The sequence below is a fragment of the Vulpes lagopus genome, chromosome 3, assembly GCF_018345385.1.
Source record: "Vulpes lagopus strain Blue_001 chromosome 3, ASM1834538v1, whole genome shotgun sequence".
NCBI lineage: Eukaryota > Metazoa > Chordata > Mammalia > Carnivora > Canidae > Vulpes > Vulpes lagopus.
The window spans coordinates 88276116-88290064 of record NC_054826.1 but is presented as its reverse complement, the minus strand read 5'-3'; positions in this window follow the sequence as shown (position 1 = coordinate 88290064).

Sequence of the window (13949 nt, the reverse complement as noted above, 5' to 3'; positions counted from 1 at the left end):
ACTACTGGGGATTTACCCCAAAGATACAGATGCAGTGAAAAGCCAAGACACCAGTACCCCAATGTTTATAGCAGCAATGTCCATGATAGCCAAACTGTGGAAGGAGCCTGGATGAGATGAATGGATAAGGAAGATGTGGTCTATATATACAACGAAATATTACTCAGCCATTGGAAGCGACAAATACCCGCCATTTGCTTCAATGTGGATAGAACTGGAGGGTATTATGCTGAGTGAAATAAGTCAATCGGAGAAGGACAAACATTATATGGTCTCATTCATTTGGGGAATATAAAAAGTAGTGAAAACGAATAAAGGGGGAAGGAGAGAAAATGAGAGGGAAATACCAGAGAGGGTGACTCATATCTCTGCAAAATGAACAAGGGGTAGTGTAAGGTCAGGTGGGTGGAGAAATGGGGTGACTGGGTGATGGGCACTTAGTGGAGCCCTTCATGGGATGAGCCCTGGGTGTTATACTATATGTTGGCAAATCGAACTCCAATAAAAATAATATACAAAAAAATCTAAATGCAAGTCATATTTCAACATTCACATATCACACCATAGACTCTGAGCAGAGCATGCCCATTAGCCTGAGTTTGTCTCACCTGTGCTGCTGTCCAGTCATACCTTATAATTAAGGAACCTAGACAGAGTTCCCCAAACCTGGCCAACCACAGGGAGATTGTGCAGATTCCCAGGCCCTGCCCCAGATCCACTGGTGCAAACAGTTGTCAATACTATGTGCCGACCTGAGTCCCTGTGAAGACCCCCATGAGAGGTCTCTGCCAGACTCACCTGTAGACGCCAGATGCGCTCACTGTCCTTGGAGACATTCTCCACTGTTTCTCCCATAGGGCATTGAGCAGGTTGAGGAGGAGGACAAAGGTAAGGATGATGTAGGTGATGAGCAGGAACAGAACCAGGATGGAGTACTTGGGAGTTCTGCTGTATGTTCAAGTCGCCCAGGCCTATGGTGAGCTTAAAGAGTTCCAGCACTGTATCAGTGAAGCTGCCATAGGAGCTGCAGTCCTTGTTGTCACTGGGATACATCTCGATCAGCGAGGCTAGGGCTGGGAGGACACAAAACGGTTTGTCCTCTGGCACTGTGCCTGGTTAATTACTCAATAAGCTCATGCATACTTTCATATATATATGAAAATATATTCTTTATTTTTCCCCATACAGATGGCAAAACTAAATTCTGAAAGTTTTTTCAGTATTTGTAACCACTGCCCAAATGAAGATATAGAACCTTTCTGTTGCTCTAGAAATTACACAGGTTTTATTGATTTGTTCATGAGAGACACAGAGAGACAGGCAGAGACATAGACGGAGGAAGAAGCAGGCTCCCTGCAGGGAGCCCGATGTGGGACTCCATCCCAGGATCACGACCTGAGCTCAACCACTGAGCCACCCAGGTGCCCCGCTGCAGTTAAATTCTTTCTCTGAAGTAGTTTGCACTTTGTTAGGTAATAACACATTTCAGGACAAATTCAAGCACAAAAGACAGTACATTCCATGATTCCATTTATCTGAAGTCCAAAAACATGCAAACCCCATCAGAAAGTGCAGAGGGGTCAGGGGGTGTTACATGTCAACTTAACCAGGCTATATAGTCCTTGTCTACCAAGTGCTAAACTAAGTTGCTGTAATGTGACTAACTTCCACAGTCAGTTGACTTTAAGTGAATAAGTATATGCCTCCACGATCTGGGTGGCCGGTAAAGTAGAAGGTTTTCCTGGGGAAGAAGAAATTCCACCTGTGGCCTGGAGCATCAGCTCCTGCCAGAGAGTCCAGGCTGCCCTTCCTGACATGGTGTCCTCTGGTTTTCAGACTTGCCCAACCAGTATCCATATTTCCTTGCTGCATAGAGAGACACACAGGTGCAGCCAGACAGACATGGGTGTGTCTAGCCATCTAATTGAGGTCTATGTCTCCATCCATCCATCATCTATCATCTATCATCTATGTGATGGATCAGGAGGGGGGACCTTTGTGAAGGCATCAAGGTCAGAGGAAGTCCCAGGTCTCCACCCTCCACAATGTGCCCCAGAGAGCGAGCTTCCTCTCGCAAGGCTGAGCCCAGCGCCCGGCCGCAGCCGTCCTGAGTGGGAGGCTGCTGTCCACGCGCCCAATGTTCCGGCTTCTTGACCTTGGACTCTGAGCCTTCAGAACTGTGAAAAATGAGTGTCACTTCCGTAGACCACCCAGTCTATGGTATTTTGTTATAGTGGCCCAAGCTAATGCTAGATACATAAGTATAAACGTCTACATAGATATAAATACGGGCACGTGTGCAACTGCGAGTCCCACATGGGGACCCCGCGGGGAGCCCGCTGCTCCCGCTGCCTGTGCCTCTGCCTGTCTCTGTGTCTCTCATGGATAAATCAATACAACCTTAAAAAAAAAAAGTCAACAGCAATGTGAGTTGAAATCCTAAAATCTGGACCAATATAATAGGAAGATAATGGAGTGCAGTAAAGAGGAATCGTGTCCGTTTGCAAAAGGTAGGACCATAGATAAGGAGCACAGGAATCTGGTCAAAGCGTATAGCCCGATCTCCGGGACCTGATGCAAAACGTGCCACCTGCGGGTCACAGTCAGTCGCGTGGCTTCCACGCGTGTCGGCCGCGCTACGACCCCTGTGGTCCTGCGTAAGCCCCAGGGGTGACCCTTCGGGTCGTGGCCGTCCGGTTCGCTCCAGGCGAGCGCCCGACCGCGCACACCTGGCGGGAGGCGCCGCCGGCCGGGCCGGGTCCTCAGGAGGCGCCAGGCAGCTGCCGTCTAACGGGGACGAGCCAGGAGAACGCACCGACCTGCGACGGCGACGAGAGCCGCAGCTGGGCGCGGGCGCGGCCGCTCGGATCTGAGTGGTGACTGCAGCGGAGCCCGGGACCGAGGCGCTGCACCTCGCCGCGGGAGCCGCCGCCGGAGGAGCGCCCGGAGCTTTGGCGCCACCTTGCGGCTCCGAGGGAAAGGCCAGGGCAGCCGCCCGGAAGCCGGCGTCGCGCCCTCGCGCGGCTTGGGCCCCGGCCCCGCCCCGGCCCCGCCCCGCCCCCGCCCCGGCCCGGTCCCGCCCCGGCCCGGTCCCGCCCCGCCCCGGCCCCGCCCCGCCCCGGCCCCGGCCCCGCGCCGGTCTCCCACCGCCCCTCCGACGCCGGCCTTGCCTGGGAACTGGCCCTTCTTTAGCAAGTCGTTTTTAAGTTAGTTTTCACGGTACCAATCACTGTGGGTTGATTTCTCCCTAGAGAAGCGGTGTCTTCTTTGATCAATGCATTTTTTAAACGTTTTCTTTATCTATTCATGAGACACAGAGAGGCAGAGCAGCAGCCCCCGGGAGCAGCCCAGGGAGCAGCCCGGGAGCAGCCCAGGGAGCAGCCCAGGGAGCAGCCCAGGGAGCAGCCCAGGGAGCAGCCCGGGAGCAGCCCAGGGAGCAGCCCGGGAGCAGCCCAGGGAGCAGCCCAGGGAGCAGCCCAGGGAGCAGCCCGGGAGCAGCCCAGGGAGCAGCCCAGGGAGCAGCCCGGGAGCAGCCCAGGGAGCAGCCCAGGGAGCAGCCCGGGAGCAGCCCAGGGAGCAGCCCAGGGAGCAGCCCGGGAGCAGCCCAGGGAGCAGCCCAGGGAGCAGCCCGGGAGCAGCCCAGGGAGCAGCCCAGGGAGCAGCCCGGGAGCAGCCCAGGGAGCAGCCCAGGGAGCAGCCCAGGGAGCAGCCCGGGAGCAGCCCAGGGAGCAGCCCAGGGAGCAGCAGGCTCCCTGCGGGGCCCGATGCGGGGCTCTATCCAGGACACGGGGGACCCTGAGGGAGGGCGGGCGCTCAGTCGCGGAGCCACCGGGCGTCCCTATTGATCAGTCTCTGCTCTGGCATTTATAGTTTAGCTGATTCCACCATCTCTTGTTGAATTTGTTTTTTCTCCTGCTTCTTGCAGTAGAACTTTAGTTGACTGATTTTCGATGATTCTTCCTTTCTGATACAAGCATATGAAGCTGTAGTTTTCCCTTTGAGCAAAATCCACATGTATTAGTATGTTTTGTTTTCGTTGTTTTTGTTTTGGTGCTTTGTTTCGTTTTCCCCGCCATCCAGTCCAGAACACCTTGCTGTTCTCCTGCGACGCCTTCCCTGGTGCACGGCCCCTGGAAGCACACGGCCTCCTCTCAACACTAGGCCGTCCTCCGGCCCTCTGTCACTGACCTTACAGGTTAGCATAATAGTCCATTTTGGTGAATTTTCCATTTGCCCACCCCGCCGCTGTGAGGTGTGGCGTGTCCATCCTGCCCGTTCCAGCAGCGAGTTCCAGGGCTGTGCACTAGCTCCAACTAGGCCTCTGGATATGTCTGCTTCTTCCTTTATCTCGAATCTACATTATTACTTGCAGACAAATTTAGGATGTTTGTACTGTCCTAGTGAACTGACCTTTCTTGAATTTTGAAGTGTTCATCTTGATCTCCAGTAATAATTCCTCCCCCGAAGTCCACTTTATCTTATAGAACTGGAGCGACAGAGCTGATACAGCTCCCCTGTTGGTGGCCTTCATTATTATTCTCTCCTTATTTTCTGTGTCAGTGCTTGTGTGCTACGTGTCAACAACATAGAGATGAGTCTTGTTTTTTCTTTGAGTCTGACAATATTCACACTTAATTTCCTCTGGATGAGTCCACTCACTTTATGTGACTGTTGGCATAGTTGGAGTTATGTTCACCATGTTGCTACTTTATTTCAATATTCTGCTCTTTGTTGCATTATTTCTCCCTTCTTGCTCTCTTCTGAATTATTTTAATTATTCTCCTTTGTTAGCTTTTTAATGACATCTATGTCATATCTCCCTACTAATAATTTTAATTGCTATTATTTTTTAGTGGCTACCCTTGAGATTTGGTAATTATTTTCTTTTGGATTAATTGTTTTTTTAATTCCACTTTTCTGCTAGCTTTTTAGTCAGGTATATATCTCTACATTTATATCTATTTCTATATATGTATATGTAGATACACATAATTATTTTAATTCGGTGTGTATTGCTCTAGACAGTCAATATTTACCATATACGTAGAGTTGCATGGCTTATATTACTTTTACTACTTGTAAACAAAATGTCTGAGGACTCATTACATTCATTCATCATCCTTCTGCCCTTGTTACCATAGCTGTCCTACGTTTTACTTCTCTGTGTTACATATTATTATGGTTGTTACTTCTTTTTAAAGATTTTATTTACTTATTCATGAGAGACACACAGAGAGAGGCAGAGACACAGGCAGAGGGAGAAGCAGGTTCCCTTCAGGGAATCTCATGCAGGACTAGATCCTGGAACCCCAGGATCATGACCTGACCCAAGGGAGATGCTCAACCTCTGAGCCACCCAGGCATCCCATGATCATTACTTTTTAAAATCAATGGTAAGCATTTTCTTCTCTTTACATACACATATACATTTATTCCTCTTCACCTATATGTATTTTACATGTCTGTTATACACACACACATACACACACACACACACGTACTCTTAGCTCCTGCTTATTTCTTCTTGCTTCAAGTAGAAAAAGTTTTCCCCATCTGGAAGAATTCCCTGTTATATTTCTTGTAGTGCAGTTGTAGTGATGAATTCTTTAGGCTTGGTGAGACATAGTTTTCCATGGACCGCTACTTCAAAAACGTTGCCTTAAAACAATGAATGCCAATAAAGGTGGACATTACAGTCAAACAAGGAAAATATTGGATAAATATTTTGCATTAGGTGGGAATTTGATTGCTTCTCAGGTCCCACTGGTGTGGGCAAGAAACCTCTTTCTTTATTCAGATGTCACTGCTTGTCTTAATAATATCCAATTAGCAGTTCTTTTGAAGGTTTTATACGTTTCATGCAATGTAAATATTGACGAATTTCACTGCCTTTGTTAATTGATCTTAGGATTAAAGTGCATGGCTTATGGTGAATATCCAATAAACATTTCCTAAATGGATGAACTCGAAAAGAGGTTTTAAAAATAAAAATCATTATGTTGTAGACTCAAAGATAAATATAACCATGCTCTACCACTTGTCAGTTTCTCAGACTCTATTTTGATTAGCAAGCATGACTAATAAACTTCAGTTACATAAGCCAAACTGTTGAGCAACAGTGAAACATGTGGCATTTAACAACAGATTTTCTGGTTACAACTGCAAGAGAGATATTTGAAGAAAAACCTTGAATGTGCAGATTTTTTTCTTACTGTATCATGACAAAAGTCACACTCTTTCTGTTTAATTTGATGCAGCACCATATTAATATTACATAATTATAAACATTATAAATCACCAAACAACTCTCATCCAGATGGAACTGAGTGTATTTATAGCAAATGATCATATAACATTATTAATTGAGATCTAGGTAGAACAAATTTTATATTTAGGAAATTGGTAATTATCAAAAGTATTCTTCATTTATACCTGAATTACATTAAAAAGCAAATGAGTCATATCAATATATGTCTCCTTTCATGAATGTAGGTAAATTCTCCAAATTCATCTTCCCATCAGATTTGCCTTGTTTATGGTCAAGACAAACATGTGACTTGTTAGTGTGGAGACACACGAAACACAAAAATTCACCTACTAATGAACCACATATCACACTTCATTAACTTCAAATAGCTTTTCTTCTGTTAAGATAGTTTGCTTTTTTCTTTTGGGTGCAAAAGTAGTCAAGGAGGGCAGCCCGGGTGGCTCAGTGGCTTAGCTCCTACCTTTAGCCAAGGGCCTGATCCTGGGCTCCCTGCATGGAGCTTGCTTCTCCCTCTGCCTGTGTCTCTGCTTCTCTCTCTCTCTCTCTCTCTCTGTGTCTCATGAATAAATAAATGAAATCTTTAAAAAAAAAAAAAGTAGGCAAGGAGTCAGACTTTTTTCCCCTTCTGGAAACATTAGCATAAATTAAACTTTAAAAATCACTATCTTAAAAAAAAATCACTATCTTTTGTTTTAGAAAATTATGGTCTGTCAACGCTAGTGGCAAAATGATAAAAATGAAATATAAAATTCTGTATTTCACTGAATCTAAGTAACCAATTGTTTCTTTTTTTCTATGTATGGAATCATTTTATTTTTGCTTTTTCTTTTCAAATTTTTCACTTAAATTCTAGTTAGTTAATGTGCAATGAAATACTGTTTTCAGGAGTAGAATTCAGGGATTTCTCTCTTACATACAGCACCCAGTGCTCATCACAAATACCCCCCTTAATGCCCATCCCCCATCTAGCCCCCCCACCTCCCTCCATCAACCCTCCATTTCTTCTGTATCATTAAGAGTCTCTTAAGGTTTGTTTCCCTCTCTCTTTTTACCTCCCCCATGTGTTCATCTGCTTTGTTTCTTAAATTCCACATATACATGAAATCTTATGTGAGCACATTGTTTTTTATACCAGAAAACTTCCTTCAGTTTACAGTTGCTTTTTTTTTTTTTTTAATTTTATTTATTTATGATAGGCACACAGTGAGAGAGAGAGAGAGAGAGGCAGAGACATAGACAGAGGGAGAAGCAGGCTCCATGCACCGGGAACCTGATGTGGGATTCGATCCCGGGTCTCCAGGATCGCGCCCCGGGCCAAAGGCAGGCGCTAAACCGCTGCGCCACCCAGGGATCCCTGGTTGCTTTTTTTTTTAAATAAACTTTTTATTTTAGAACAGTTTTAGGTTTACAGAACCCTGAGCTTTTTCGTCATTATCATTGTTCATTTAGTGACAGAAACCTGAAACCAATATTTCACTGCCCGTTGGAAACTTTAGGTATGGATTTAAATCATGTATCTTTCTCATGCGTCTGGAAAGAAGGGACCATAAGCAAAATAATTATTTCAGACATTCTCAAAGCTTCTTGATATTCAGTGTTCCACTTTTCTGAATCAAAGTCCCCAATGTCCACTTTTTTCCCTCACACTCTTTGTTCTCCAGAACCTTGGTGATGCCAACCTTTTAAAAGCATAGCCCCATCTGATTGCTGGGATTTTCTTCCTGCTTTTATGTTCATTCTGCAAGTTTTTGACTACCTTCTCTATCAGGTGTCAAAATGATTTCAGATGATCAGAACACGTACTCCTTTCCTTAATGGTCCATGGAACCATGGAAGCATGGTTTTGTTGACTCAGACAGGTCCCAAGTAATAACCACCAAAGTCACACGTTTATAGGGAACAATCATATCATACTCCCAACCAGACAACTGTGTTTTTAGGATGCAGTCAATATCAGATGCGTGTGAAACTGGGGAAAGCACGTGTGTCATGGAATGCAGCCCTTCCCCCACCCCTTACCCCAACTGAGCTGGGCAGTAAAACAAAACAGTGCAACATACCTATGATTTTTCTTATCCTTATTTTTTTTTTTTAAAGTTTTTCCTTCTTTTTTTTTATTTTTTTATTTTTATTTTTTTTAAGATTTTATTTATTTATTCATGATAGTCACACAGAGAGAGACAGAGAGGCAGAGACACAGGCAGAGGGAGAAGCAGGCTCCATGCACCGGGAGCCCGATGTGGGATTCGATCCCAGGTCTCCAGGATCGCGCCCTGGGCCAAAGGCAGGCGCCAAACCGCTGCGCCACCCAGGGATCCCTCTTATCCTTATTTTAATGTCAGAGAGAGAAGTGGTTTGCATACATTTTTAAATCATAGAATTTTTTTTGCAATACAGAGAAAAACACATTGTTCTGAATTGTATCATTCTTATTGTTTATTACACATTGTTGGCAAAGCCAGCACTGTGGGTGGCCAGGCCCTACAGGCAAGTGGCTGGGGCACTGAAAGATGACTGGAAGCCATGGGCCGTGGTGACCACATAGTGGCAGCCAGCCAGGAAAGCCTGTGTGTTAGGTGTCCTGTGGGGTCACAAGCCAGCAAGGGGGATTATACAGGCAAACTGCAAAGTGTCAGGGGCCTGGGCAGAGGCAGCCCATTCAGGATCAGAGGCTAGACGAAGACACCAGGTAAAAGTCATGGGACATCCTGGAGACTCATGGGCAGACACGAATTCCAGCACCCTTGGGAACTTGGGCTCCTAGAAATAATCCTGGGAGCAGAATCATTTTCAGTCCTGTGATGCAGCCTCACCCACATCTCGTGTCCATGTGCACTGTCTCTGCTGACCAGATTCCATTCATAGGCCCTGCCACCAGTCTCAAAGTGGATTATACTGGTTATGAGTATGACCTAAAGAGCACTGCATGGGAAAAGTAGAGGAAGTGAAAGCAATAATGACAAAATGGGCTTAGGGATCCTGAAAGGACCCCCTTACAGAGTCCATGGCATCTTCGTGGAAGAGGAGCTAAAAAACCTTTAAAATCACACAAACCAATATCTGAATTCTAGCTCAGCCAGTTCATAAATGTGTGATCTTGGGCAAGTGACTTTTCTGAGACTTGGTTTCCTTTTTGTGGACTAAATGTCTCCTAGGACTGTCGGTAGAATAAGTAGGATGCAAATATGTTAGGATAGCACCTTACCCATAGCAGACATCCAACAAAATGAAGCCCACCCTATGTCATTAAGTCCAGTGAATATGAAGTTTTGAGGATTCTTTTATAAAAAACTGGTACTTAAAAAAAAAAAAACTGGTACTTTGCAGTAAAAACGAACTTATAAGGATTTGGGAAGCTCATTATGGCCTTTCAGAGTACATTGGCTCTTCAAAATTAATGTATATTCTTTCAGTTAACAGGAGAATTTACACACATTTCATGTTATAAATCATTACGGAACAGCTGTAGAAACTAGAATTTGTAATCCTGTCTGTACATACACAGTGTCATTGAGGTAGACGTTTCTGTATCATTTTTAATACTCTGGGAGGATCCCACCCTTTCCCATGTTCCTCTTTCTCACCCAGATGATGGCACACCTTGAGTTCCATTTTTTAGAAATCACTTTTGTCAGCTTTTCTTTGGAAAGACAAATCTCTGTCCCTCCTGGGGAGGGTGGGAGGGCGAATGACACATTACCAATGCAGTTAGGCGGAGTCACAGCCCCCAAAGACACCCATGTACTCGTTCCTGGAACCTATGAATATTTGACTTTATGTGGCAGAAGGGATTTTATTTTATTTTTTTTTTTAATTTTTATTTATTTATGATAGTCACAGAGAGAGAGAGAGAGGCAGAGACATAGGCAGAGGGAGAAGCAGGCTCCATGCACCGGGAGCCCGATGTGGGATTTGATCCCGGGTCTCCAGGATCGCGCCCTGGGCCAAAGGCAGGCGCCAAACCGCTGCGCCACCCAGGGATCCCCAGAAGGGATTTTAAAGACGTGATTAAATTAAAGACCTTAAAATGGGGAGATTCATATAGATTATCTGGCCTAGTTTAATCCTAAGAGTCCTTATACATGAAAGAAGGAGGCAGAGAATCAGACTCAGAGAAACAGATGTAAGAGTGGAAGCAGAAGTGCAGTGATGAGATCGTTGGCTTTGAAGGTGGGAGGAGCCACAAGCCCAGGAATGTGGGCAGCATCTTGAGCTAGAGAAGGCAAAGCCGTGGATCCTCCCTTTCTCCCTCTGGAAGGCGTGCAGCCCACCAACACCTTAATTTTAATCCAGGGAGGTTCATTTTGGTGTCTCACCCACAGAGCAGTAAGAATACATTTGTGTTGTCATAAGCCACTACATTTATGGTAATTTGGGACAACAGAAGTAGTAATTAATGCACCTCTCAAGTCTTGTTGTGAAGTAATTTAGTAGATGTTTCATCTAGATCAGTACAGACATGGAACAAGAAGGAACTGGGGAGAAAGACCAAAGAACCCCCCCCCCAAAAAAAGGTAATGAAAAGATGTCTGAATATGAGTGTATTTTGCATTTCTGGAAATGACCATACAGAACCATCAGATTAAAGGAAACAAAAGAAACCTGAAAACAAACAAATGAAGACTCCTCTCAAATGTGAGGCTGGAGCTGCCCAGTACCTGGAGCCCATGTGATGGTTCATCTGCACATATGCACCCTCCCCATTCCACAGTTACTTTTCAGGTCCAGGTGTCCAAAGCATTATCTTTATCTTGTAATGGAAAAGTACATTTAAGTACTGGACTTTACTTTTTCAAGAAAGAAGACAGAAATAGCTGACTCCCTCATATTCTTCTGTAGTACAAAGGATTTGGGGAATGGTGAGTCATTGTCCACGAAATATAAGAAAACGTTTCAGCCGGGGTGGGGAGTGTGGGACACCCCAGACGATCAACCTGGGAGATTTAATAGGGGCGTGCTTCTGGATACTGCTGCCGGAGGTTTGGGGGCTCTCAGTGGAAGGGACAAAGTTATTATTATTTTTTTGGATTAATAACTTACAAGCATAAGAAGGAAATGTGGGATATGAAGGGTGTTACAGAGATCACTATGGGTTTTGATTTGAGCCAGTTTCAAGCTAGAATAATCCTAAGGCAGGAGAAAAACATAACCATTTGGTGCCTCACTGAATAGTGTGAAGTTTGAAGGATGAAAGGAAAAAGGTAATAGTATCAAAATTGAGGAACTTAAAAAATATGTATGTATGCAATATATATATTATATACTTATGCATTATATAAATATAAATATTACACATTCATATTTTAAAATATATGTACTTATATACACATATCTATACATAAATCTATATCTATCTTTCTATATATGAAAAATCATTGATATATAAGTATGCTATATTAACATTTTACATGGTCATGGAGAAATTTTCCAACTATGAGTACACTTTGGTGAAAAATCTAGAAAGAAATGTAAAACATTACACTAAAGATCTGAAAATGTATCTAGACCATTTGAAAATTCACATCACCATCAAATATGTGATACTAAATATTTCCTAAGCTTTTATTGCAATGAACTCTTTTTATTTCTAGAGCCTTAAAAATAGTAGAAATCATAGCACATCTTGCACAGAAAGGTCTCGACTGGGAGCAGAGAGCATTGTTACAGGCTATCCTGAAAGGCTGGCAATTCTTGCTGCTTGAGGAGCAATTGATCACACGTTAGTTAGGAAACTCCATATACTGAAAGAATAATTCAAATCCATTGAAATGTGGAAGTTTGAAGACAGGCTATTAGAGTTTAGTCTATCCATTCACCTAACAAAAATATTTTAAGTGCCTTCCAAGCTCTCTCTCTGTGTCTCATGAATAAATAAATGAAATCTTTAAAAAAAAAAAAAGTAGGCAAGGAGTCAGACTTTTTTCCCCTTCTGGAAACATTAGCATAAATTAAACTTTAAAAATCACTATCTTAAAAAAAAATCACTATCTTTTGTTTTAGAAAATTATGGTCTGTCAACGCTAGTGGCAAAATGATAAAAATGAAATATAAAATTCTGTATTTCACTGAATCTAAGTAACCAATTGTTTCTTTTTTTCTATGTATGGAATCATTTTATTTTTGCTTTTTCTTTTCAAATTTTTCACTTAAATTCTAGTTAGTTAATGTGCAATGAAATACTGTTTTCAGGAGTAGAATTCAGGGATTTCTCTCTTACATACAGCACCCAGTGCTCATCACAAATACCCCCCTTAATGCCCATCCCCCATCTAGCCCCCCCACCTCCCTCCATCAACCCTCCATTTCTTCTGTATCATTAAGAGTCTCTTAAGGTTTGTTTCCCTCTCTCTTTTTACCTCCCCCATGTGTTCATCTGCTTTGTTTCTTAAATTCCACATATACATGAAATCTTATGTGAGCACATTGTTTTTTATACCAGAAAACTTCCTTCAGTTTACAGTTGCTTTTTTTTTTTTTTTTAATTTTATTTATTTATGATAGGCACACAGTGAGAGAGAGAGAGAGAGAGGCAGAGACATAGACAGAGGGAGAAGCAGGCTCCATGCACCGGGAACCTGATGTGGGATTCGATCCCGGGTCTCCAGGATCGCGCCCCGGGCCAAAGGCAGGCGCTAAACCGCTGCGCCACCCAGGGATCCCTGGTTGCTTTTTTTTTTAAATAAACTTTTTATTTTAGAACAGTTTTAGGTTTACAGAACCCTGAGCTTTTTCGTCATTATCATTGTTCATTTAGTGACAGAAACCTGAAACCAATATTTCACTGCCCGTTGGAAACTTTAGGTATGGATTTAAATCATGTATCTTTCTCATGCGTCTGGAAAGAAGGGACCATAAGCAAAATAATTATTTCAGACATTCTCAAAGCTTCTTGATATTCAGTGTTCCACTTTTCTGAATCAAAGTCCCCAATGTCCACTTTTTTCCCTCACACTCTTTGTTCTCCAGAACCTTGGTGATGCCAACCTTTTAAAAGCATAGCCCCATCTGATTGCTGGGATTTTCTTCCTGCTTTTATGTTCATTCTGCAAGTTTTTGACTACCTTCTCTATCAGGTGTCAAAATGATTTCAGATGATCAGAACACGTACTCCTTTCCTTAATGGTCCATGGAACCATGGAAGCATGGTTTTGTTGACTCAGACAGGTCCCAAGTAATAACCACCAAAGTCACACGTTTATAGGGAACAATCATATCATACTCCCAACCAGACAACTGTGTTTTTAGGATGCAGTCAATATCAGATGCGTGTGAAACTGGGGAAAGCACGTGTGTCATGGAATGCAGCCCTTCCCCCACCCCTTACCCCAACTGAGCTGGGCAGTAAAACAAAACAGTGCAACATACCTATGATTTTTCTTATCCTTATTTTTTTTTTTTAAAGTTTTTCCTTCTTTTTTTTTATTTTTTTATTTTTATTTTTTTTAAGATTTTATTTATTTATTCATGATAGTCACACAGAGAGAGACAGAGAGGCAGAGACACAGGCAGAGGGAGAAGCAGGCTCCATGCACCGGGAGCCCGATGTGGGATTCGATCCCAGGTCTCCAGGATCGCGCCCTGGGCCAAAGGCAGGCGCCAAACCGCTGCGCCACCCAGGGATCCCTCTTATCCTTATTTTAATGTCAGAGAGAGAAGTGGTTTGCATACATTTTTAAATCAT